Source organism: Petaurus breviceps, unplaced genomic scaffold (genome assembly GCF_028583685.1).
Source record: "Petaurus breviceps papuanus isolate PSGF00001 unplaced genomic scaffold, PetGlider_PUasm1.0 90591, whole genome shotgun sequence".
Lineage (NCBI taxonomy): Eukaryota > Metazoa > Chordata > Mammalia > Diprotodontia > Petauridae > Petaurus > Petaurus breviceps.
In genome coordinates, this window is record NW_027187280.1 from 5826961 (window position 1) to 5853553 (window position 26593).

At 36.3% G+C, this 26593-nt stretch overlaps 1 protein-coding gene across 6 annotated transcripts in view; it reads right to left on the minus strand.

The window, feature by feature from the left end:
• Nucleotides 1-26593, minus strand: part of ZHX3 (zinc fingers and homeoboxes 3) — a 160253-nt gene that overhangs the window by 99888 nt on the left and 33772 nt on the right. For 3 of the 6 annotated variants that reach the window (XR_011163451.1, XM_069063577.1, XM_069063580.1), the window contains exon 2: nt 1125-1261. The exons of 2 other annotated variants lie outside the window; for them this stretch is intronic. The gene's annotated coding sequence lies outside the window, so the exon portion shown is untranslated. Of the gene's footprint in view, nt 1-1124; nt 1262-24755; nt 24939-26593 lie in introns of all 6 variants that reach the window. One more of the 6 variants, XM_069063578.1, reaches the window with a different exon arrangement.

Genomic DNA, 26593 nt, shown 5'->3' on the forward strand with positions numbered 1-26593 from the left:
TTTCTTCAGATATTACTCTTATAAACCAATTTAACTAGAGAATTTTCCCTTTTACTCCTTCCCCACATGCTCCTGTTCTTTTGCTGGAGCAGGGAAAGACAGATTTTTGAGGTGGGAAGAGAAATTGCAGGAAAATGGAAAATTTCATACCTAACAATTTTAAAAGAAAATGAGAAGTTTTTCACACTAATGTTCAAATTGATCTGTGTTCTCATCACTGTGGATATTGCCTCTAACAATGCAGAATGCAACCTATCCATGCTTGCCAGTCCTATGTGATTCTCATCTGTATCCTTTTACTGGGGATTCACCCAACATGCTGGAGACTTTCATAAAGTTCTCATGACATTGTAATGTTAACAATGGGGCAAAAATAAGAACAATTTTAAATAATAGGAAAATTTTAAATAAGGGAAAAGGATTTAGTATTGGCTTTATTACTGGTTAGTGAGAGATGTATGACTTGATGAATTTGGCCTTAGTTCCCTCATCTTTTAAGGTTTCTTCAAGTTCTAACACTCTATGATTTTATGAATTTATATCCAGAAAAGTTGAAGAACATTATTGGCCAGAGAAGCAATGATACATTTTTAGATCAAAAGTTTCCTGGATATATTATATGCGAATATAGTAGTTTTAATTTTATTTAGTAAAGACTTGGTTCATCAACCATTTCACAAGTTTCTGAACTAAATAATGGTGTTAAATCCAATGAGAAAAAGAATGTTGGCATGCCAAGATCAATTATGTAAAAGTTTCAATAAATATCACAGAAATAAATGTTAAATATTTTTTAGTAAATGGTTAATATCCCAGAACATTTTTCTTTCTGATCAGAATGTTTTGAGAACATTTTGAAAAAATTCTCTAGCACTATTGCTTTGCCCAATTCTCCTACACTAAGTGTTTAGCTGTAGGATACTCTTTATATAGCAGGAACAATATCATATCTTCTTAACTGCCTCTAACAAAATATGAATAATTTTCCTCAAACATAATTTAATACTTGCTTCCACCAAAGCATAAGCTTAACTTTAAAATTTTTAACCTTTTGAAAGCTGAAGGACAAATGCTTCCAAAGCCACAAGATTTGGCCTATTCTTCAAAAAATAAATGCAACTTACCTATGTCCATCTCTAAACGGTGGCCAACTATCATCAAAAATATCTTTTCCATTACAGAGGCAGATGATAAATCAAAGAATTCTGTTGCTTCCAATAAAAACTTCAGCAATCTCAACACTAATTTTCACGAACATTTCCTAGAAAAAGGATGATTTTAAATCAGCTAGAAAGTAATAAAAGCACTGAAATATTTTATTCCATTAAAGAATGAGTTCCTCTAAACAATGGCTAATAGTAGTTGGATCCTGAAGCTTCCTAATAAAAGCACAACAAAATAGTAACTTATGACAAACAAAAATTTCTTTTCCCACCTTGATCTATCAATTATTACTAAAAAAAATAACAATAACTCTACTCTTTCAAAGTCAGGCACAGTGCTTTTGAGGACCTACAATGTGCAAGGACTATATTAGAAACTGCAGTATATGGCACAGCCCCTGGTAATCAATGAACTTATGGTCTACTTAAATAAATGACAAACACATAAAACCACAGGGAACAATATATAGAGGGGTATACTATGCCTCTACCTAAATAATAAGTGAGAGCAACACTTCAACACTGAATCAGTTAATCAGAAATATGGTCTAAGGTCTAGACAGTTAGCTGACTCAGTGGATAAAGTAGTAGGCCTGGATTCATTAAGTCCTGAATTCAAATGTGATCCCAAACACATATTAGTTGGGTGACAGCCCTAGGCAAGTCACTTAACCTCTGACTCAGTTTTCTTAACTGCAGAATGAGGATAATGATACCATCTACCTCCCAGGGTTGTTGTGAAGACCAAATGAGATAATAGTTCTTAAGTGCTTAGGACAGTGTTTGGCTAATAAGTGTTATATAAATATTAGTTATTATTATTAAATCTTCTGAATAAATAAATCAGAGGCACTAAAATATAAACAACCTAGTTAAATAAGTGAGAAGAAAGAGTGAAAAACCATTTGATAAACTTAAATGACATTGCACAGGTGTTGTATTGACACTGGCAGAAAAGACTCAGTCACATCCTGGGGAGTTTGTATTAATAAGACTAATTCAAAAATGCACTTCCAGAGCCTGGCAGCCTAGAGGAAATAATAGTTCAGTGGAGCCCCTAAAAGGGAATTATTTGGGAAGCAGGCGTTGGAGGGGAACAGAATGAAGAACCTCTGTATTACTTCTTGCCATCCACTTTTAATCAGAGAGTATCAGAAAGTTTGAATTTCTTTGTGTCTTAGCAATGTCTCCAAAGGAGCAGTGAGTAGTGGGAGTGTCTACATTGGGAGCCCATGGCAAAGGAGGAAGGGCAACTTTAGCACTTTAAAAGAAGCCCAGCAGAAAGCTATACTATACCTACAAAGAACAGGATTCAATGAAGAGGGCAAAAGGATTTCTGGGTACTGTGAGTTATCCCCTTTGCCTCACATACCCTCAGACTGAGATCATTTTCCTTTAGATTACATACACTTACGGGGAAATGTGTCTCAGATTTTTTAATGGTTTGTACCAACTAATACCCGTTTATAAAAACTAAGTTTGGCTAATTACTATTAACTGATGATCAATATGGATACATACCCATAAGGGTTAATTAATGAACTATAGTAGTAAAAAAGTATCCTCTAACCCCTCAGAGTTTATCCCAAGAACCCTGAGGGGAGATGCAGTAACTGCCCTCTTAGGGATTCAATTTGCTAATGCAAGTGGGAGTTAGAATAAAAAGCTTAAATGTAATGTACTACAAATATAAGACAATATGTAATAAATTCTGAATGATGTGGTATAGATTAGAAGTTTGAAGGTAGGGGCAGCTAGGTGGCGCAGTAAATAGAGCACCGGCCCTGGAATCAGGAGGACCTGAGTTCAAATGTGGCCTCAGACATTTAACACAAAAACTAGCCGTGTGACCTTGGACAAGTCACTTAACCCCAATTGCCCTCCCAAAAAAAGGCCAAAAAAAAAAAAAAAAGGAAGTTTGAAGGTAGTTTCAAGAAGGGAGAGCAAAGTAGGCTAGAATATCGAAGGTTTTTAAATTGCCTGTGATAGGCAACTCAACTACTTCTATGCAAAAGGTTTTCAAATGTTTATCTTAAGCACCAACCATTTTTTTTAGTTCCAGTCCCATATTTCTTTTTTTTTTAGTCCCATATTTCTAATTACCCAGTAGATATCTCTATTTGGATATTGCACCGCAGTTATGTGTCCAATTCCATGTACACATGTAAGATTTGCTGATGGACATGTATACCTAATAAAGGCAGAAGTGTGACTAGGTAGAAAACAAGGACCTTGCTTCCTAGGTTTGTTTACATGTGTCTTCCCCTTTCCCCCACAACCTCATTTATATGGGATAGCAAAGGAATTTTGGAATTGAAAAATGGGAGACCTGAAACTTCAAAAGTATTTTGTTGTGAAAGAAGCCTCTAAACCAGAGAGAATACAAGGATCCTCTAACTCCCAGGTCAGAATGAAACAAACAATACAGATCCTTCCATTAATGACCATGAAATCCAGGTAGAAAGATAGCTTTAAGCATGAAAACACTGGCTAGCTAGAGAGGTTCTGGCTCTGTGTTTCAAAGAACGTGGCCCAGGGTAAGGAATATCTTTTTATAGAGGAAATAGACATTACAGTAAAAACAACAATGACAACAACAACAAAAAAAACAACTTGAAGAAACAAGATTTTATTAAAGGAAAAATATGCTGAAGGTTTTCCCTTCCCTTCAATCCTATTCCAATGAAACTGAGAATATTGGTGCTTTTTTCCCTTCTAAAAAGAATTGTAGAAGAAAAATCTCTGGGTTCCATTGCCCCTTTTAGGGTCTTATTAACCTAGTGTAGTGCAATAGAATAAAAAGCTGTATTTGGAGTCCAGATCAATTGCCAGTTTTTCTAGCAAAGATTTTTCCTATTTCAATATGCTATTAGTGTCATGTCACTCCCCAAATTATTTTGTATTTACTTGGCATATATTTTACCTATTTATTTGTGTGGATGTTGTTTTCTTCCAGTGGTATATATGCTCCTTGAAGGCAGGATATGTTTTGTTTTTATCTTTGTATCTTCAATGCTTAGCACAGTGCCTGACTAGCACATAGCAGAAGCTTAATAAATACTTGCTGGTTTGACTTTAAATAGCAACGGCAGAACCCACTGTCTTATAATGAAGAGTTAATGCACCAGTTGAGGACTCCATCTAAAGCCAGGAGGGGAAGTGGAACAGAACTCCTCCTGCCCAATGGTGTTGCACTGGGAAGTGACATGGAACCAACAGAGCAGGGACAGCCACATGAGAACAAAGTGAAGAAGAAACAACTCTCTACACTCACAAAGACCACATACCTGGCAGAGACTACATGCCACTCTCAATAAGTAGGGAGCAGGTCTAGCAGAAGCAGTGTAATGACATTGCTAGAAGAAAGTGGTCTCACTGTGCCCCTCCATGCTGGTGCCCCAGTAATATTTGTTCCCTATACATATACAACTTCAAGCACGTCCCCTAGGTATGTTCCCTCTTCCCAATGGGAATATGCATATTAGTGGCAAGGTGTGCCCCAGGTTTATGAAGGGAATATTTTATTAATACTTTTCTTACCATGTAATTTCATTAAATGTCCCTGATTTTAAATTAATCATTTCCTAGCTAATGAAAAAAGGTAAACACAACAGTGGGAACTTGTAAGCTGTTATTGTAGGGGATGCAGTACCAAAGAATACTTTGAAATACAAGGGTTGCCTAACTGGGAGAATCCACTGTGCAACCCCCCACAACTCAAACTTAACATGTCTAAAAACAAACTAATTCCTTTGTAGCGTCCAACTGCCTCTCTTCATCTGTTAATAGCAACATGATTCTCTTATTTACCAATAAATGAAAAGTCATAAGTCTCTTCCTTTCTTACTCCTCACATCAAACTGTTGCTAAGACTTGTGCACTGCTTCTGACAGGCCTGTTCCCTGCTTATCTCAAATGGCAGGCAGTCTTTTTCAGGTGGGTGGTCTTTGCTGGACATGAGGGTGTGGTGAGCTGTTTCTTCCCAGTGGCTGTTGCTAAGTTCTGTTCTACTGGTCCCACGGTCATTTCCCAGTAAAACACCAATGGGCAGGAGGCTCTGGAGTTCTGCTGCATTTAGTTTCTAGATTCAGATGAGTCCTCCAGATGGATCTGTTAGCATTTCATTATGAGATGAATAAGTTCAGTCTTTTCTCTCTCAAGTTAAATCTCCAGAACCCATTCCTCCCATCCATGCTCCCTACCACTTCAGGTCCTCATCACATCTCAACTACATAGATTTGAAAGTTTCCAAAGTGATAATGCTACTTCATTGATAACAAAAACAAAACTCCATACCTTTCAATAACTTCCTATTACCTACAAAATAAAATACAATTGTCTTTTACGCTCTGGTTCCAATCTATCATTTTCAACCTATTTCCTAATGTTCCCTAGGTTCCCCAAGTTGTAGGAAACTGAACCACCTATCATTCCCTAAACACACCCTGTGTTTTTCCTGTTTTCCTTCATGCATTTCCTCACATTATTCCCTTTACCCAAAATAATGTCTTCCCCCTCTTAGTCTTTTTCCCTCTAAAACTAAATATATGCAGTATAAGAAATCAATTAGTTGAGTGCCTTTGTATACATATTAACACTGTACTAACCTTCTGGTTGGTCTCTGGGCCTCGTCTCTTCCCACTCCACTTCATCTTTCACTTAGTTTCCATAGTTTCCAAAGTGATTTTCCTAAAAAGCAGTTCTAACCATGATGCCACCTCTACTCAAAAAACTTCAGTGGCTCCCTATTACCTCCAGGATCAAGTATAAAATCCTCTATTGGCATCTTAAGTCCTTCCTATTTGCTGCTCCTTACATATGACATTCCATCTCCAGCTCCATACCTTTGCACTGGTTATCTCCCTTGCATGCAATGCTCCTCATCCTCACCCTGGTCTCCCGGCTTCATCCCACCCCCTGCAGAAGGCCCTTCCCAGTTTCCCACCACCACTCTTGGCTACAGTTTGTAAATAGCTATTAGCACACGTTATCTGCCCCCATTTAGATGTAAGCCTGAGGGCAGGGACTATAGTTTTGCCTTTCTTTATATTCCCAATAGCACAGTGCCAGGCACACTGTAAACACTAAATAAATAAAACCTGTCGACTAATTTATCCTAGCATGGAAGCAAACTCAGGTTCTCAAACGCCATGTCAATAAGTCAATAAGCATTTATTCAGTATATATTTGTCAAGCACTCTACTACTATCTAATGTGGGAGACAACATATAAAATATTCCCATAATTAGGAAATAATCAACAGAGGGAAGGCAGAAAAGTTAAGAGTGAGAAAGGCTTCCTGAAGAAGGCAGGATTTTAGCTGGGACTTGAAGGAAGCCAGGAAAACCAGGAGGTAGAAATGAAAAGGGAGCGCATTCCTGGAATGGAGATGTCAGTGAAATGCAAATCCTGTTAGGTTCTATCAAGTTGGAAAAGTTTCCAACATGAATCTGGTAAAAAAAAAAAAAAATTGTTGTCCAAATAACAGCTTAGCTAAGTGCATCATCATAAATAGAAAGTCTCCTTAATGTCTGCGGCCCTCAAAGCACACCCTAGAGGGATAGGGCAGAGGCTCAGTTTGCTCACGTGGATTTATAGCCTAGACTGTATCTGAATTATCCTTCCAAAACAAACCCCACCGTCACAGATTCACATTTTAGTTGAACTGACATCCCTACCCCTACAAGGCTCTCTTTCAAGTGATGATTACACCAACAGTACACACAGAACACCTCTATGTTAACCAGTTGCAGTTTATATCTTTTCCTGTGCACAATAAGGTCAGTTACTCTTTTTATGGCTAAATAATCTAACTAAAGGGAAAAGGTTTGTTGTTAGTCTCATATTCATCATCCCTCCTTGAAGACTCTAGCTTAATGGGCATCTTCACTTGTTTATCTCACTTCTCTGCTTCCACTACCCTCTCTCACTTACCAAGCAAAACCATCACTTCATGATAAGCTTTAGTAGGGCTGCAGAAATTCATAAAGATGATCTATTTATATCCAATGTGATGGCTTATTTTGTTTAGTTGTATATCTTTGTCATAAAGGAGGATTTGCAGGGGGATGGGAAGAATCCCTGGGAAATGACAGTGATTCTGGAGGGAAAGAGCATAAATAAAATATTTATATAAAGGAGATGTTGTACCTGGCCCCATTCTTTCCCCTTTCCCAACCAGCTCTCCTTCACAGAAGTAGGCAGACAGCCAGGTTTAGCTCCGCCTAGGGAGACTTGGAGCCGGTGGGAATTTCAAAATGTGTACTGACCAATCACTGACTTTAGCCTCTGCAAGTTCCTGCTTATGTAATACCTAACTGTTGGCCACCAGGGCATGCCTTTAAAAGCTGAGGCTTTGTCTGGGATGGGGGCTGAACAATTTGGGAAGGAGCCCTGATCAGCCATGGTGCCAATAAAGGCTTCATTTCTAAATTCTTACTTGGGTCTTTCTCGTGTTTCAGGTACAACATTTGGAGGCCTCAGCAAGATTGGCAACATTCTGTGTTGCTGCCCAAGACCTAATCTGGGAGACCCTAGGCCTCAGGGGAAGGAGGCAGCTGGGCCCTGACCTCTGGGCTATTGGCACCTGAAATCTTTTCAGGGCTCAAGATTCAAGGCTGAGAAAGCCCAGACCATCCCCCGACTTTGATAAGATCTCATTTCAGCTCTGTGGACCCAGAACTCTGTGCCAGCCTCCAGAGGTGCTGTTTGGTTTCTGTTTGGCTTCTGTTTCTGAGAGTATTCATCTGTTGGGAAACTGGGGTGACTTGGACACAGTCAAAACTTCCAGTTTCCCAGGCCCACTCGAGATGTTGGGGGGGCCTTCTGGGGCAGAGCTAGCTGTGTCCTGGCCTGCCATCTGGTGCATGACTGAGGGTGCCTGTAGGTCTATCTGTTGGAAACTGTGAGTCTTTTGTGTGTTTCTGTGTGGAGTGTGTGCCTGTCTGTCTGTAACTAACAGCCTCTGTGTTCAGAAACAGCAAGGACTGTTGAACTTTCAGCTTTCTCTTTGTCTCCCCTTTGGAGAAAGAGAGAGATAAGAAAAGGGAGGGGTGAGGAGGAAGGGTTGTGGGGTAGAGGCCTCATGGTGCCCCTTCTGCATTGCAGTGGGGGGGTGGGCAGGGCTGGCCAGCCTGACTCAGGTGGTCTTTGCTGGACATGAGAGTATGGTGAGTTGTTAAAGTGAGAATTATACTGTCAGAGAAACAGAAAAAATGATGAATGGGACTGTAATGTGCTGTAATATTTTGAAGTATTGTAATTTGAGAAATCATAAGCTTCCAAGTTTGTATTTGTTTAAAAGGAAGTTTCAGTTAAGATTGTTTAAACTTGTAAGATTGCCACCTAAGTTATTTAGGCTACTGTTTTAATGCTAAAACCTAAAATTATTAATTGATGACTATATGAGGAAAGGAGGAGACTGCGTGAAAACTTTATTCTGACTAGTTCTGCTCATTCAGAACAGTCCTCCTGTATGAGGACTGTATGTAGGAGAACTGGCTAAGCAGGGGCATCACTATTTGCTTCCCCCAGTCTCTCCTGCTTAGAATTCATATCAATTTTCCTTATGATGTAAAACTGCCAAAGCCCCTAGAAACTATCTCTATTAGGCAAGGTCATTCAGCCTGAGAAAGGGACTTGTTTTAGTCATATAGTTCCTAAACAATGAACTTGAATTTCTGAGAAGTTGCAAGTTCATGTACAACAGGTACATGCACAGGTAGAAGGGATTTCTATCAATTAGTTTTTACAAGTTCATATTTGAGAAGGATGGTAAATGGAATCCCTTGCATTTGTGAGACCTGGTAAATCTTTATTGCTGATTGCAGCCCATAAGAATAAAAACTGGCTCTAAACTGTGATTGCTGAAATTTGTTGTTTTAAGGTAAAAGGCACATGGGACCATAATTAATTTTGTTTTGAGTTTGAATTTGGATATAGTTGTCTGCATTAAATCAATATCTGGGGCATGTTTGGAGAAATGTGACTCTATCTGAATTTAAACAGAGTCAAGGATATTCTACCCTGTCATATTTGGAATGTCATAAGTCCCTGATTTTTTTCTTCTATAAGCAAATTTTCTACAATCAGAGCATGTAGTCAGTAAAAGATATGAGCCCTTTTTGTGTCATCTTACTAGATAATCTAATATTTTTCATCTAGAATTAAAACTAGTCAGAAAATTATGCAAACTGCTTAAGGAAAAGAAAGATGTCATGTAGGAATTTTCCTGAACAGAGGAAGGAAATTCAACAATCAAGCTGAAAGTATTATGGGGCACTTGCTATTGAGGAAGGACAACTGATAAAGATGAAGAACAGATTCTAGTGGTTCAAGGATCAGCCACATTACTTGGAAAAGGGAGGGGTGCCTAAAGAGATGACAATCAAGCAACAAAATCAGTTGAGAAGACAGCTACTTGTGAAGAAGAATATAGCTCTTTTATTTATTTTTGCCTTTTTTTAAGGCAATTGGGGTTAAGTGACTTGCCCAAGGTCACATGGCTAGTTTTGGTGTTAAGTGTCTGAGGCCGGATTTGAACTCAGAACCTCCTGACTCCAGGGCTGATGCTCTATTCACTGTGCCACCTAGCCACCCCGAGAATATAGCTCTTGAGGAAGCTTTTGACATTTTACTCCTCATCTTTTTCCTCCCCCATTGTGGTGGGCACAGGATAGAGAGAGGATTTCTCAATCAACTCCTGCAACTGGCAATAGTATCTTGTAACAGAAGAATGTGGCCATATCATTTGAGATAGAGTCAACTACAAAGGTGAATGAGAGTCCTGGAATTTGAGTCCTGCTGAGGACAAAGCAGGTCCTGGAGCTAAGATTCCTTCTGGTCTCAGAATGTACAATAGTTCTGGTTCTTTAAAAAGCACATAGTCGTACCCCAGGATGTCAACTCAGCCCCAAATTGGAAGCAGTGATGACTACAGCTCACTAAGCAGCAAAGCAGAATCATGCAGCATGCATTAGAACAGCAGCATCTGATAGTAATAAGTTGAAGACTAGCACCAAGGTTGGTGGGAACAAGGCAAAGATATCAAAGGACCTGGAGCTTGGCCTTGGTAATATGCTCTCTAAGTATGTGTTTCTCCACTTGTGAACTCTTTATGTGCTTACTTCTCCCACTGATGCTATATGTATTTATAGAAGAAGACACCCCAGGTTTACAGGGGAGATGTTTTGCTACTGTTCTTACTGTACCATTTTAGTAAATGCGTTTGTTTTGAGGTCATCATATCATCTAGGTGACTAGAATCAAGTTAAACCAGAACACTGTACACATATAGTTTTAGGAGTGTGAAACCAGAGTTTTCCCTAGAGACCCAACGTACAAGCTGGAGAAGGAGGTAGACCAAGGGGATTTTATCGTCCCTTTACATTTGATTTAAAATTCTTTTAGAACCATCTAATACATGGAACAGTTGTTATCTGTGTTGGCAGAAAGAATATTTCATATTAATGAAATCATAGATCTTTAGAAGAATTGAAAAAGAAATTCTATATATGGCACTATATAATCACTATGGAGGATATGCATAAGAAGCAGTTACTGTTTTCAAGAATGTAACAACATAATTGGATATATAAGACATATATTTTAAAAATATGACATAATATCATGTAGTATACAGTAAACATCAAATGAGTGGTACAGACAGAAATATATACTACAGAAGTTAAATTAAATTATCTAATTTTTAAAATTTAGAAAAAAGCCAGCCCTCTTGATGTTACTTCTTTACATTTGCTTTAGTGTCATAGAGGAAAAAAAGATATGATTAAATAAGATATTTGTTAACTTTGAGCATTTTTAAATGACTGAAGAGATGTATTTTGAGAGAAAATATGAATAATCATACAGATTTCAAAGACAGTTATCTTTGTGGCCAACCTGAATTATGGTTTTGCTTGAAACAAGATGTTTTACTATGCCCAAAGGGCAATCAAACCGTACACCTTTTGATCCATCAATACAACGACCACTAGGTCTGTATCCAAAAGAGATCAAGAAAGGAAAAAGAACCTACATGTACAAAAATATTTATAGCAGTTCTCTTTGTGGTGTCAAAAAATTGGTAAATGAGGGGATGACCATCAACTGAGGCATGGCTGAATAAGTTGTGGTGTACAAATGTAATAGAATACTATTGTTCTGTAAGACATGACAAGCAGGAGGATTTCAGAAAAACCTGGAAAGACTTAGATGAACGGATACAAAGCGAAGTAAGCAGAACCAGAACACTGTACACAATATCAGCAACACTGTGTGATGATCAACTATGAATGACTTACCTCTTCTTAGTTAATACAATGATACAAGACTATTCCAAAGGACTCATGATGTAAAATGCATCCAGAGAAAGAACTGATGGAGTCTGAATACAGATTGAAGCATACTATTTTTACTTTCTTTATGGTTTTCATGTTTTTTTTCCCTTTTGGCCCATTTCTTCTTTCACAACATGACTAATATGGAAATGTTTTACATGACTGTACATACATATCAAATTATTTACCATCTTAGGGAGGAGAGAGGTGAGGAAGGGAGGAAGAAAATTTGGAACTCAAATTTTTTTTTAAAAAATAAGTGTTTAAAATAGTCTTTACAAATTGGAAAAAATAGAATACTATTTAAAAAGAAAATAAAAAAAAACTACAAGAAAACCTGTATTTTCTTTACAAGAGAAAAGAAAGAATGTAGACATTACAAATTAGCCTATGGAACTTAAATTAAGAAAATAAAATCTCTCCAAAGTGTTTTCTCATTCTCAAAATGGGGGTATTAGTACTATACTGATGCCTTAAAAGAGTCATAATTACTTTACAATTGATTAATATTGCTATAAAAATTAATCTAGATTATAAACATTTTCTTCTAAAGTTACTCACATCAAATAAGTTAATACTAACATTATCTTAAGATGTCCTAAGGCTGCAACAGCTTAAGAACATAGAGAACAAGCAAATGTACAACCCAAATAAAAAAATGTTAAAGGATAGATAAATCATTTTTTAAAAGTATATCCTTCATGCTTTCCTAAATGGCTGGAAACAATTTGTTTGGTTCAATCAAGGAGGCTGGAGAAGAAAGAGTATATTGAGTTTCTTCTACCACATGGAAACAGAGCCAAAAAGTCTGATGAAGTACATTGAAACAGTGAATCCCTCTATGATCTGCTGAAGACTGAGACCATGTGAAAATATACCCAGAAGAATGCCTGAAGGGCATCAGCAGGTAACTGATTTCTTGCTCTGCTAATATCATATCATTCTTCAGGACAAAGAAAGTTAGATAGCCCTCCAGCAACGGTGGTAATAGCAGTTACTATATAGTATGAATGGCCTGACTCTTCATTCTCTACTTCCAAAGTCTTGAAAGTGAAAATAAAGGCAAACGAAGAAGCAAAACCAATTCTGTTTACTATTCTCAAAAGAAAATAGCAAAGTAATTACTAGCCACCACATGAGAGAATGTTCTAAATAACTAATAATAAGAGAAAGGCAAATCAAAACTACTCTGAGTTTTCACCTCATACCTACAAAAGGACAAAGATGATTAAAAAAAATAAAAACAGTCGATGCTGAAGGGGTTGTGGGAAGACAGGAACATTAATAAATTGCTGGTGGAGCCGTTTTTTGGTCCAACTATTTTAGAAGGCAATTTGAAATTTTGCAAAGAAAATAACTCAAATGTTCATATCCATTGACCCAGAGATTCTACAGTTATAAGCAATGAAATACTGCCTATGATATCAGACTTTTTTGTTTGGCAAAACATCTTATTTTCCTTCTGTTTTTTTTTTTTTTAGTTCTTTCATATAAGGGGTAGCTCTTGAGGATAGGGTAAAGGGAGAGAGAGAATGGGAAATGTAGGTGATGTAAAATGAAAGTTGTCAATAACTACATTAAAAAACAAACAATCCTGTTTGCTGGAAGCGAAAAAAAATACTTAAAAGAGAGCAGTTGAACAGAATAAGAAACAGTATCATAGCTAATCATTTTCTAAAGTGTTCCTTATCATTTTCTTGTTGATCTTACACTAGCAAAAAAAAAAATACTTCAAGGATCTATAACCTCATCAATGTGAATACTTCCTCAAACTGTGTAATGCTGGCTCATCCACACCTTCTTAACCTCTATGACTCTTCCCTATTCATGTCTTTCCATAAATACTCCATAGGATATACCTAATATGCCAAAGGTGTTCTTCTAAGTCTCTTACTATTACATTCATAACAGTGTAGCATTTGGGCTATCCATTTGTTATTGCTTGCTCTCACAGCATACAATTAGTCTACTTCCTTTTCTGATTATATAACTGTTAGATGATATCTTTTTTGTCACTTCTTGCACAAATTATCAATGGTAATATACCATAGCCTGCTTATACCACTCTCCATACATCTCCACTGCTACTTGAATAACCACAATTTTATTTCTTTGGACATTGTGGTATTCCACGATTTATAAGCATATAGCCTCACCAGGAGAATATTAGCATTAAAAAGATGAATTTTCGTGTCAAGAAGCATTATGTCAGAAATGCTTCCAGTTTATCCCCATTACATATAATTCTTGCTGATGGTTTTAGATAGATGCTACTAATCATTTTAAGGAAAACTCCATTTATTCCTATGCTCTCTAGTGTTTTTAATAGTAATGGGTTGCTGTATTTTGTCAAAAGTCTTTTCTGCATCTATTGAGATAATTACATGATTTCTGTTAATTTTGTTATTAATATGGTTAATTATGCAGAAAGCTTTTATTGAACAAGCCCTGCATTCCTGGTATAAATCCCACCCAGTCTTACTGTATTATCCTCATGATAAGTTGGTGTAATCTCTTTGCTAATATTTTATTTAAAATTTTTGTATCTATATTCATGAGGGAAATTGGTCTATAATTTTCTTTCCCTGTTTTGGCTCTTCCCAGTGTAGGTATCAGCATCATATTTGTATCATAAAAAGAATTTGGCAGGACTACTTCTTTGCCTATTTTTCCAAATAATTTATATAGTATTGGAACTAATTGTTCTTTAAATGTTTAACAGAATTCACTTGTAAATCCCTCTGGCCCTGGAGATTTTTTCTTAGGGAATTCATTGATGGCTCATTCAATTTCTTTTTCTGAAATAGGGTTAGGTATTTTATTACTTCTTCTGTTAATTTGGGCAATTTATATTTTTGTAAGTATTAAGTTCACTAAGATTGTCAGATTTATTGGCATACAGCTGGGCAAAATAGCTCCTAATTATTGTTTCAATTTCCTCTTCAATGGTGGTGAATTCACCCTTTTCATTTTTGACACTAGTAATTTGGTTTTCTTTTTTTTTTAAATCAAATTAATCAAAGGTCTATCTATTTTATTGGTTTTTTCATAAAACTAGTTCTTACTTTTATTTATCAGTTCAATAGTTTTCTTAATTTTATTAATCTCTCCTTTGATTTTCAGAATTTCTAATTTGGTATTTAACTGGGGATTTTTATTTTATTCTTTTTCTAGCTTTTTTAGCTGCATGCCCAATTCATTGATATTGTCTTCATTTTATTCATGTAAGCACTCAGAGATATTAAATCTAAGAACTGCTTTGGCTGCATCTCATAAGTTTTAGTATGTTGTTTATTATTGTTATTCTCTTGGATGAAGTTATTGATTATTTCTCTGATTTGCTATTTAACCCACTCATTCTTTAGGATTAGATTTAGTTTCCAATTAATCTTTATTATATCTTTCCATGGCCCTTTATTATATGTAATTTTTATTGCATCATGGTCAGAAAAGGATGCATTTAATATTTCTGCCTTTTTGCAGTGGATTTTAAAGTTTTTATGCCCTAGTACATGGCCAATTTTTGTTTAGGTGCCATGTGCTGCTGAGGAAAAAGGTATATTCCTTTCTATCCTCATTCAATTTTCTCCAGAGGTCTACCATATCTAACTTTTCTAAGATTCTATTCACTTCCTTAACTTCTTTCTTATTTTGTGGACAGATTTATTTATTTATTATTATTATTATTTAGTTCTGAGAAGAGAGGTTGAGGTCCCCCCACCCAGTGTAATTATGCTATTTCTTCTTGTAACTCACTTAACTTCTCTATGATTTTGGATGGTATACCACTTGGCGCATATTATGTTTAGTACTGCTATTACTTCATTGTCAACGGTACCTTTTAGCAGCATATAGTTTCCTTCTTTTATCTCTTTTAATTAGATCTACTTTTGCTTGTCTAAGATCAGGATTGCTACCTCTGCTTTTTTTTTTTTACTTCAGCTGAAGCGTAATACAGTTTGCTCTAGTCTTTTACCTTTACTCTGTGTGTCTCTCTGCTTCAAATGTGTTTCTTATAAACAACATATTGTAGGATTATGGTTTTTAATCCACTCTGCTATCTGCTTCCGTTTTACGGGAGAGTTCATCCCGTTCACCTTCACAGTTATGATTAGTAACTGTGTCTTTCTTTTCATCCTATTTCCCCCCATTTATGATTTTCTCTCTTTTTCCCTTTTCCTCCTCACTAGTGTTTTGCTTCTGCCCATCACCTTCCTCAATCTGCCCTCCCTTCTATCAGTCCCCTTTCTTTCCACTCCTACTTTCTATAGGGTAAGATAGACTTCTATAGCCAAGAGAGTGTGTATGTTATTTTCTCTGAGTCAAATCCAATGAGAGTAAGGTTTAAACAATGCTCGCTTTCCTCCCTTCTTTTCCTCTGCTATAACAGGTCTTTGCACCTCTTTGTGTGATACAATTGAGCCTTTTCTGGCTACCCCTTTCCTCTTCTCCAAGTAAGATCTTTTTTCAACTCTTAGTTTTTTTTTATCATCACATCAATGTTGACTTATGTCCATACTTATTGTCTGTGTATATCCCTTTTAAATGTCCTAATAAAGATACAATTTCTCAAGATTTACAAGTATCATCTTCCCATGTAGGGATGTAAACAGTTTGCCCTTATTGAATAACATGGTTTTTTTTCTTTCCTATTGACCTCTTTATACATCTCTTAAGTCTTGTATTTGAAGATCAAATTTTCCATTAAGCTCTGGTCTTTTCATCAGGAAGGTCTGAAAGTCCTGTATTTCACTGAACATCCATCTCCTCCCCTGAAAGATTATGCTCAATTTTGCTGGGTCAAGAAGCATTTTGGAAGCTGAAAGTGCAAGTACAGTTTCCCAAATGCAATCTAACTCACTCTTCCTCCAATTCTGAATCCAGCTCATTATCCAATATAAGGTACTGATGGACCAACTGCACAGGCTGTCCTTACAACTACATATTATCATCTAGAAACTGGTCAATTTTCATTCATTTGGTTTCTCCTAGGTAGACTGTTGGGCTGAACTTTTGAACAGTTAGAGATCCATCAAAAAGGTTCTATAGTATCCTAGTATTTAATACAATCGGCACAATGTCTTCCACAAGCAGGAACAGCTGGAGGATATCATTATATATAAGGTAGTCCCCATCTATCCCTCACTAGATATCTTCCATAACAGTGTCGACACCTTTAGCAAACATCTCTTTTTTGGTGTCATATGACAAAGTCACATGACAAACAGAAGCACTATTATGAAGTGGTGATGGTACAAATTTACATTGGTCAAATACAATTATCACTGGAATCTATTAGTCAGGCAAATGAAACCAGTCAAAAAATTAAAATATGATTCTAAATTAACAATAGCTACTTGTTTTTGTTCTACCTCCACTCATCCCAAATGTGATTAGACCAAGGAGAAGGAAACAAAGATAAATATCAAAAAAGGATATATCAACATTTGAAAGACACAACATAAAGTAATGCCAAAATACAACCAGGAAAAATTCTTTGGGAGTAAAATAATTTTTTTTTATTGCATTAAACTTCCCTAGGCCATCTGGTAGATTGGTTATCAAGAAGCATAACTATTTAAACAAAACTTTGTCAGGTTACTTATTTGCTGGTTTCAGTGATGACACAATTCAAAGTAAGGGAACGATCCAGTTCATCTCCATGGAAGCAATTACTATGTCAAATGTGAAGCCACTTAATTAACAAAGCTAGTGAAAGATTTAGTCAGCAGGGGTGGGGGTTGGGGGGGACCGGGGAAGAAGAGAGTTAATAAAATTACCGGGTGAGAAATGAATCCTTTTTTTCAAGTTCTTCTATAGAATTTCATGTCCTTAAAGTAGCTTATTTGTTTTCATAGTGGATTTGAGTTAAATCAATTCCCTTTTACACATAAAGTCATTTTGACAGTGCCTAGAACATCAGATCTGTTTAAATTCACAGAGTGAAATAGGAAATGTGCACTACTCTTTAAAAGACACAATCATGAGTAGATATTTTAATTATATAATATGACTGCATAGCTGAGACCTGAGAAAATATTCTTTATCCTGAATTATAGGGTATTTTATTGTGACCTGGTTCATTAAGCAATATTAGTATTACTGTGAGTCATCAGCTAGAACATGAAAATATTTTTGGTATAATGAACTTTGACTGTAACAGTATAGCCACTGTAAAGTGATCTGACCTATAAAATGAAGAAGCCTAACGCTTACTATTCCCTTGATTCCAAAAACTATCTCTATCTTGGACTTAGATGCAGAACCAAAATTATGTGAAAACATATGAAAAGTTTCTAGTGGATTACCATGACAAACAGAATCAACAATGTAGAAAGTTTGATATGGCTTCCATAGTACTGTCAGCACAGGGCTATATGTACATCCCCATCCCTTTTCTCTATTCCTTCTAAAAGCAAGTGGGATTGACAATATTAATTTGTCACTTTCTGGCTTAAAAATTCTTATGTTTTGTTTCTCCTAGATTATTTGTAAACTTCATAAAGTGAGGGATCTATATTTTATAACTCTATAACCCCAGTATCTAGGAAAGTATACTATATGCATCAAATGCTCTAAAATTGCATGTTATTAAGGATTATGCACAAAGTTTACAAATACTATTTCTATATATCTACATTTTTTCTTATTAAACTTATATTTAGAACAAAATGCTCACTAAAAGAATAAGGCCTATAAGGGATGGGTTCAGAATGAACTAAGTACCTTCTCCTCTCAAAATGGATACCTAAACCAAATGAAAGCCTGGTAATATCTCTAAGTTTTAAGAATGACATTACACTGAAGAAATACTTGGATAATCTTAGAACTGAAAGGGACTTCTGAGTTATTCTAGTACAATCTTCCAAACCCATCCATCCCATCTCCTTTACCATATATTTGAATACATCATGCTAGCTTAATACATATAAGGTATTTTAATTTACATTTCTCTGATTATTAGTGATTCTGAACTTTTTTTCAGGTGGTTATTTATAGTTTGTATTTTTTCTTTTAAAGATTATTTATCCATATCCTTTGACCTATTGAGGTCAATTTACTTATTGATTTTGGATGCTGGGCTTTTTAAAAATCAGAATTAATATTATTAATAAAATCAGATATTGTCTGCACTGATTTTATTTTTGCAAAACTTCCTTATGTGATTTAGATAAGCATAAAGGAGAGGTAAATTTTAGGCAGGGGCAACAGCATAAGTAAAGTCACAGAAAATGATCATGGAGTATATAGTAGAGAATGAAGAGGCTAGTCTACCTGAAGCATTGTACCACGCACATTGTAAGGCAACCCTTCTTAATAATATACATTAAGAAAGAAAGAGTAGACAGGAAGACCAGTTATGAAGCTTCTGTGGTGTTTTGGGCATTAGTAACAACAACTAGGTATGTGTATAGCACTTTAAAATTTGTTAACCACTTTCCATACATTTTTCATAACATATATTATCTCCTTTAAGCCTTATAACAATCCTGTTAAGTAGGTACTATGGGTATTATTATCCCCATTTTACAGATAAGGAAACTAAGACTCAAAGAAGTTGATCATTTGTCCCTAATCATACAGCTTGGAAATCTCAGAAGTGAGATTTGAATCCAGGTCTCCCTGACTTCAAGTCTCATATTCTATTCCTTCTATTACACTACTTCCATGAAGGTAGCATGAAATAAAGGAAAGTGAACTGGACTGGGAATCAGAAGACTCAGTTAAAGTCTCAGTTCTGTCATTAAGAAATGGCAGGGTAATCTTGGGGAAGTCACTTAACCTCTATGGAGCTTCTTAAATTCCTATTAAATGAAAAGCAATTTAGAATTATGCACAAAAAGTTAAACAACAGGGTATGCCCATTTGAACCAACTATACCATTGCTAGGCTTCTATCTAAAAGAGATCAGAGAATGAGACAAAGGACTCATATGTACAAAAATATTTCTAACAGCTCTTTTTGTGGTGACAAAAAACTGGAAACTGAAGGGATGCCTATCAGTTGGGGAAAGGCTGAACAATTAGTGGTATATAAATGTAAAGGGATACTGTTGTGCTATAGGAAATAAGGAAATAGATTTCAAAGAGACATGGAAAGGCTTGTATGAACTGATTGTAAGTGAAGTGGGAAGAATAATTTATAAAATAACAACACGGTAAAAATAAACCTTGAAACCTGAAAGAACAATGATCAATGAAATGACTAGCCAGGATTTAAGAGGACCAACAATTAAGTATGCTGTCCACTTCTTGACAGAGAGGAAATGGATTCAGTGTGCAAAATGAGACAAATAATTTTTAAATATGACCATGGAGGAATTTGTTTTTGCTTGACTATGCATATTAGTTGCAGGGAATTTATTTTTTAAGAAGGATGGGAAAGAGAGAAAATAGATTTCTGTTCATTAAAAAATAAAATTAAGAAAAAAGACATTAAACAGCAACAAAACTCTAATTTAACACAATGGTATTATCTTCTTGAGGTTAAAATGTAATTATTCTTTTAACAGTTTTATGTATCATCAATTGTAGTTACTCTGTAGTAACTACAAACTAGTTATTTTGTTTTATTGTTTTAGGGAGTATGCTTTGTTATGTTACTGTGGAAGTCAAAATTTATCAATAAGAGCAAGATAAAACAAGCTAACATAAAATAAAATGGATGAATTAGACTAGGTTCTTTATAACATCATTTCCTTTTCTAAAATTTCATAATTCTATAATTTTGGGTGATAGGTAACTTTCTAGTCATGCCATCCAGAACTACTTCTCCCATTGCAGCCATCCTTCCTCAAGACTATGTTAATTATTAAGAGCTCACTTTATGTAGTCAGGCCTAGCCCCCAAACCACACTCCCTTCTCCAGCACTTCAATTTCCTCTTTACTTCTTTCACTAGGAATAGTAATCAATTAATATGAATATTTCACCTCTCTCTCTTCTCTTATCTTCCCTGGTATTTAGGAAGCACTCAACACTTTTTTTCTTTCCTTCACAAGGACCAGTACAATGGTGATACTAGGAATGGAAAAGGTAGTGAATTATTACAGGAAGTGAATTATTATAGGAATCAACAGGACTCAGTGAATGACTGGATATGGAGGAAGCAATTGAAAGAGAAGGATCTAAGATAACTGAAGTTTTGTGCATAGATGCTTGAGAAGACAGAGAACATACCTAATGAAAATAGGAAAGTTAGGAGAGATGATGATTTGGGGGAAGATGATGAATTAACTTTTAGACACATTGAGTATAAAGCTCTTGAAGACAGGGTTCATGTTTTATTGAGCTTTGTATGCCCAGCACCTTACAGTGTTTTCACTCTTAGTGGTTGTTCAATATGTGGCAATCACTGATAACAGAAGTGCATTTAAGTAGAAATGCTGAGTAGATGGTGATACAAGTCTAGAGCATGAGAAAAATGCATCTGAACGTATATACTTCTGTGATCAGTTGAAGTGAAATGGAAGTATTGAGTGGGTAAGTGTAATGGGAATGGGAATTTGAAGATCTTCCCTGCCCCTTAATAAACCTAAGGGAATGTGAAGACCTTTCCTGCTTTGAAGATATACCCTTCCCCCTAATAGGCTGAATATAATCACATGGAGCCTATGATGGGAGGAGTTTGCTGAAAGGCAGAGCAGAGCCCACAGGAAGCTGGGGGTCAGAGCAGTTAGAAACTGGGGGGAGGAGAGGAGGGAGACAGTCTTGTGAGAAAATGTTCGTTTGTGGGATGGCTAAAGGATGGTGTGACTCTCTGTGCTGCTTATTAACTTCTTTGCTACTATGATGGAATCGGCTTACTGGTTTTGGGATTCGGTTTTCTGGTGTCTGGATAAATGTTTTGCTTTTGTCTTCTATATGGAGGGTCTGTGACATTTTGCGATTGAGCACTGTGCTGGCACTGTGAATATTGCTCTGGTGCTACAATAAGTTCTTTAAAGAAGCCAAGATAGTATATGATACTCATATCAAGAACCAAAAATAGGTTCTAGAGGCCCTTGGGCCTAATAAAAAGATGAAGATGTTGGATTAGTCAAAGAAATATGACTTTGAATGGATGAAATCAATGAATGAAAAAGCATTTCTTAAGTGCTTACTATGTACCAAAGACTGTGTAAGAGAAAGTCCCAGGCCTCAAGGAGCTTACATTCTAATAAAGGGATATATATATATATATATATATACATACATATATATATATACATACATATATATGGTAGTGGTAGATGAGGAAAGGTATTTAGTTTGAGAAGTCACAAGAATGGTGACTGGGCAGCTAGGAGGTACAGGGGATAGGATGCCAAGCCTGAAGTTAGGAAGACCTGAGTTCAAATCTGGCCTCAGATACCTACTAGCTGTGGGACCCTGCACAAGTCACTAAGCACTGTTTGCCCTCAGTTTCCTTATCTGTAAAATGAACTGGAGAAGAAAATGGCAAGCCATTCCAGTATTTTGTCAAGAAAATTCCAAATGGTGCCACAAAGATTTGGACAAGACTGAAAACTACTGGACAGCAACAAGGATGGTGGTTGGAGCCATAGAACAACTGATTGAAAATGTTCTAAATCACTACTGATTAGAGATATGCAAATCAAGACAACTCTGAGATACCACATTATACCTATCAGATTGGCTAACATGACAAAACAGGAAAATGATAAATGTTGGAGAAGATGTAGGAAAATTGGAACACTGATTCACTGGAACATTGATTCATTGTGGAGTTGTGAACTGATCCAACCATTCTGGAGAGCAATTTGGAACTATGCCCGAAGGGCTATAAAAACATACATACCCTTTGATTCAGTAATACCACTTCTAGGGCTGTACCCTAAAGATATCATAAAATTGGGTAAAGGGCCCACATGTACAAAAATATTTATAGCAGTTCTTTTTGTGGTAGCCAAGAACTAGAAATTAAAGGGATGCCCATCAGCTGGGGAATGGATGAACAAGTTGTGGTATATGAATGTAATGGAATACTACTGTGCTATAAGAAATGAGAAGCAGATGGACTTCATATTTACCTGGAGAGACTTATACAAACTGATGCTGAATAAGAAGAACAGAACCAGGAGAAATTTGTACACAATTACAGACATAACGTATGCGTGATGACCAACTTTGATAGACTGGACTCTTCTCAACAATGCAAGGTTATAAGACAACTCCAAAAGACCCATGATGGAAAGAGATGTCTACATTCAGAGAAACTAGAATACTAGAATGTAACTAGAAAGAACAGACTTTGAATGCAGATTGAAGCAAACTACCTACTCTCAAACAGATTTTGAATGCAGATTGAAGCAAACTACCTACTCTCTTTCTTTTTCTTGTTTGGTTTTGTTTCCTCTTTCCCATTGTTCATTTCCATTAGTTACAATCCTTCTTTACAACCTGACTAATGTATAATGTGAAAGTATTTGCTGATCCTATAATCGAATGCATGCTGCCATGGGTGGGGGGAGGAGAAAATATGAAACTTAAGGGATTGTGGAACTGAATCCTATAAACTAAAAGTAAACAAACAAACTAATAAAGACAAAAAAACCAACATGACTAATGTGAAAATGTGTTTAATAGGAATGTATATGTAGAGCCTATATCAGATTGCATGCAGTCTTGGGAAGGGGGAAGCAGGGAGGGATGGGAGGGGGAGAAAATTTAAAACTTATGGAAGTGAATGTTGAAAACCAAAAATAAATAAATTAACATATAAAAAACACAAGTAATTCTTCAATTGATAAAAGGTTTCAAAGGATATGAACAGGCAATTTTCAGACAAAGAAATCAGTTATCTATAGTCATATGAAAAAATGCTGTAAATTCCTACTGATCAGAGAAATGCAAATTAAAACAACTCTGAGGTACCACATCACACCTATCAGATTGGTTAACCAAAAAGGAAAATGATGGGTGTTGGAAAAGATGTGGGAAAATGGGAAAACTAATGCATTACTGGTAGAGTTGTGAAATGACCCAACCTTCTGGAGAACAACTTGGAACTATGCCCAAAGAGCTATAAAATTGTACCTTCCCTTTGATTCAGTAATATTCCTACTAGGTCTGTATCCCAAAGAGATCATAAAAAAGGGAAAAGGACTCACACATACAAAAAATATTTATAGCAGCTCTTTTTGTGGTGGCAAAGAATTAGAAATTGAGGGGATGCCCATCAATTGAGCAATGGCTGAACAGGCTGTGGTATATGAGTATAATGGAATACGATTGTGCTATAAGAATTGAGCAAGCAGATTTCAAAAAAACCTGCAAAGACTTATATGAACTGATGCTGAGTGAAGTGAGCAGAACCAGGAGAACATTGTACACAGTAACAGCAGCACTAGGTGATGAGACCATAATGACTATGTAACTATGATAGATTTGTTTCTTCTCAGCAATACAATGACAAATTGTATGCAAAGACAATTCCAAAAGACTCATGATAGAAAATGCTATCCACATCCAGAGAAAGAACAATAGAGTCTGAATGCAGATTGAAGCATGCTATTTTCACCTTGTTTTCTTTTTCTTTCTCTTGTTTTTTTTCCATTTTGTTGTGATTCTTCTTTCACAACATGACTAATGTGGAAATATGCTTAATATGATTGTATATGTATAACCTATATCAGATTGCTTGCTGCCCTGGAGAGGGGGGAAGGCGAGAAAGAAAAAAGTTTGGAAAGTGAATAAAAGTGAATGTTGAAAAAAAACTGAGAAAAGTATTTTGTGATTAGAATTTGAAGAAGACAAAATACCAGATGACTCTTGAGCAAGGGAATGTAAACTTGAATGTAACTGGGTAAATTTACTGCACAATGAAAAAAGATCTGTGGTATCATTGGTCAGATTTTACAGAGTTGTAATTGGCATTCAGAGAAGAGCCAGACAACCACTTAGCAATGGCAACCTGTTTTTTTTTCTAACTTTGTATTTTTTTTTAATAGCTAGTTCAGGCTGTCTTTAATTACATGCAGGTGATTATCCCAACTGGCAAATGAAGCCCTGTAGTAGGGTACCAGCAAACATAGAACATAGAAGGAGCTATACTAATTTGAGTGATTGAACAAATTAAGGATGAAAGTTTAGGCTGCCTTGAGCTATGTAAAAGCTGCTCAGGTAACCAAAGTCCATTGAAAACAAGCACTTTTATTAAATAAGGTCATAATATATGTCACAATTTAGGAATAGCTGCTAATAAAATTCTATGTCAAGGTAAAAAAGTCTATGAACTGCTAACAGCCTACATACCTTGGTAGGTTGTTCTTAGTCTATCATTGTAGACAACTTGGAAAGATTCATCTGAAGTTCTTCAGGGAAGATAGCTGGTCCAGGAATTTAACAGTCTTACAGTCAATGGCGCATTTCTCTGACTTGGTAAATACTCAGCATTCCTGGAACTCTACAGAACTGCTCATACATAGTTCGTATGTTCTGATTGAAAGGAGAAAAAGAGCAAATCTCCAAATAGGTAACCATGAAATAACCAAAGAATTCTCTGAACACACTCTTAAAGTGCTGAAAAGTCACCAGGCTGCTATATAGTATGCCAAAGGCATGGTATTCTTTATTTGAAATGTCTCTAACCTGAAGGAGGTTTTTTTTTTCCTTTTTTCCTTTTAGTTTACAGGATTCAATTCCACAATTCCTTGAGTTTCACATTTTGTCCCCTTCCCTCCCTTCCCCACCATGGCGGCATATAGTCAAGTATAGGATCTGTAAATACTTTCACATTATACATTAGTCAGGTTATAAAGATGGATTGTATCAGATGGAATGAAAAATGGTAAAGAGGACATAAAATCAAACAAGAGAAGGAAAAAGATCAGGTATTTTGCTTCCACCTGGATATAAACTCAGTTCTTTCTAGTTCTTTCTCTGGATGCACATATTTCTCTCCATCATGAGTCTTTTAGGATTGACTTATATCACTGCATTGCTGAGAAAAGTCCAGTCTATCAAAGCTGGTCATCACACATATGTTGTGTCTCTAATTGTGTACAAATTTCTCCTGGTTCTACTCTTCTCACTCAGCATCAGTTTGTATAAGCCTCTCCAGGTAAATATGAAGACCGTCTGCTCCTCGTTTCTTACACCACAATAGTATTCCATAACATGCATGTATCCCAACTTGTTCAGCCATTCCCCAATTGATGGGTACCCCCTTAATTTCCAATTCTTTGCCAACACAAAAAGAGCTTCCATAAACATTTTTGTACATATGGGTCTTCCTCCCACTTCTATGATCTCTTTGGAATATAACCCTAGGAGTGGTATTGCTGGGTCAAAGGAGAAGTAGGTTTTTCTACACATTCTCTTTGAGTGTTAAGTGAAAACCACAGAGTCATCAAAGACTGGTGCTCTCAAAGAGCACCAAAATGACATCACTATGCTAGAGTCAAGTTTCAGTGTGTCTGACTGTGGCTGATCAGACCAACATGAGTTCAGGATGGGTACAAAGAGTCCATATGAACATTTGGGGGTGGATTCTCCAAATTTGTGCATCTTGCAATTTCTTTTGAGCTATTTCAATTCAGCTTTTCATAGAGCACAGCACCTTCTCTGATGAGGGCATGGCATGATGGGCAGTTCTGTGTCACTGTCTCTCATGTCACACAATCAATTCCAAAGTTCTTAAGAGAGACCTTGAGAGTGTCTTTGCATCACTTTTTCTGTCCACCATGTGAATGCTTGCCCTGTGTGAGTTCTCCATAAAACAGTCTTTTGGGCAAGCATATGTTTTATGGTCAAGAATCATTAAAGAACTAGTTAGGGAAACCATAAGGTTGCTTGAAGACCTATGATCCCAAGTTTGTCTTTAGGGGTAGCCGATAGTCTTCCATTATTTTTGTAAAAAAAAATGAGGCTCCCTATGAGATAAGAAGTGAATGAATGCATTCCCTTTAAGTCTTCTAGCTATATATACAGTCTTTAACTACGGTTTAACTTTAACTTGATACTGTATGTGTTTCCAGATGGGATCTATGCCCTCAGTCAAAACTTTGCAAAACAGTCAGTATGGTGAAAGTGACATAACCCTTTATTTCCCAAATACAGTTTTAAATCCACATACTGAATGGACAAGTGGA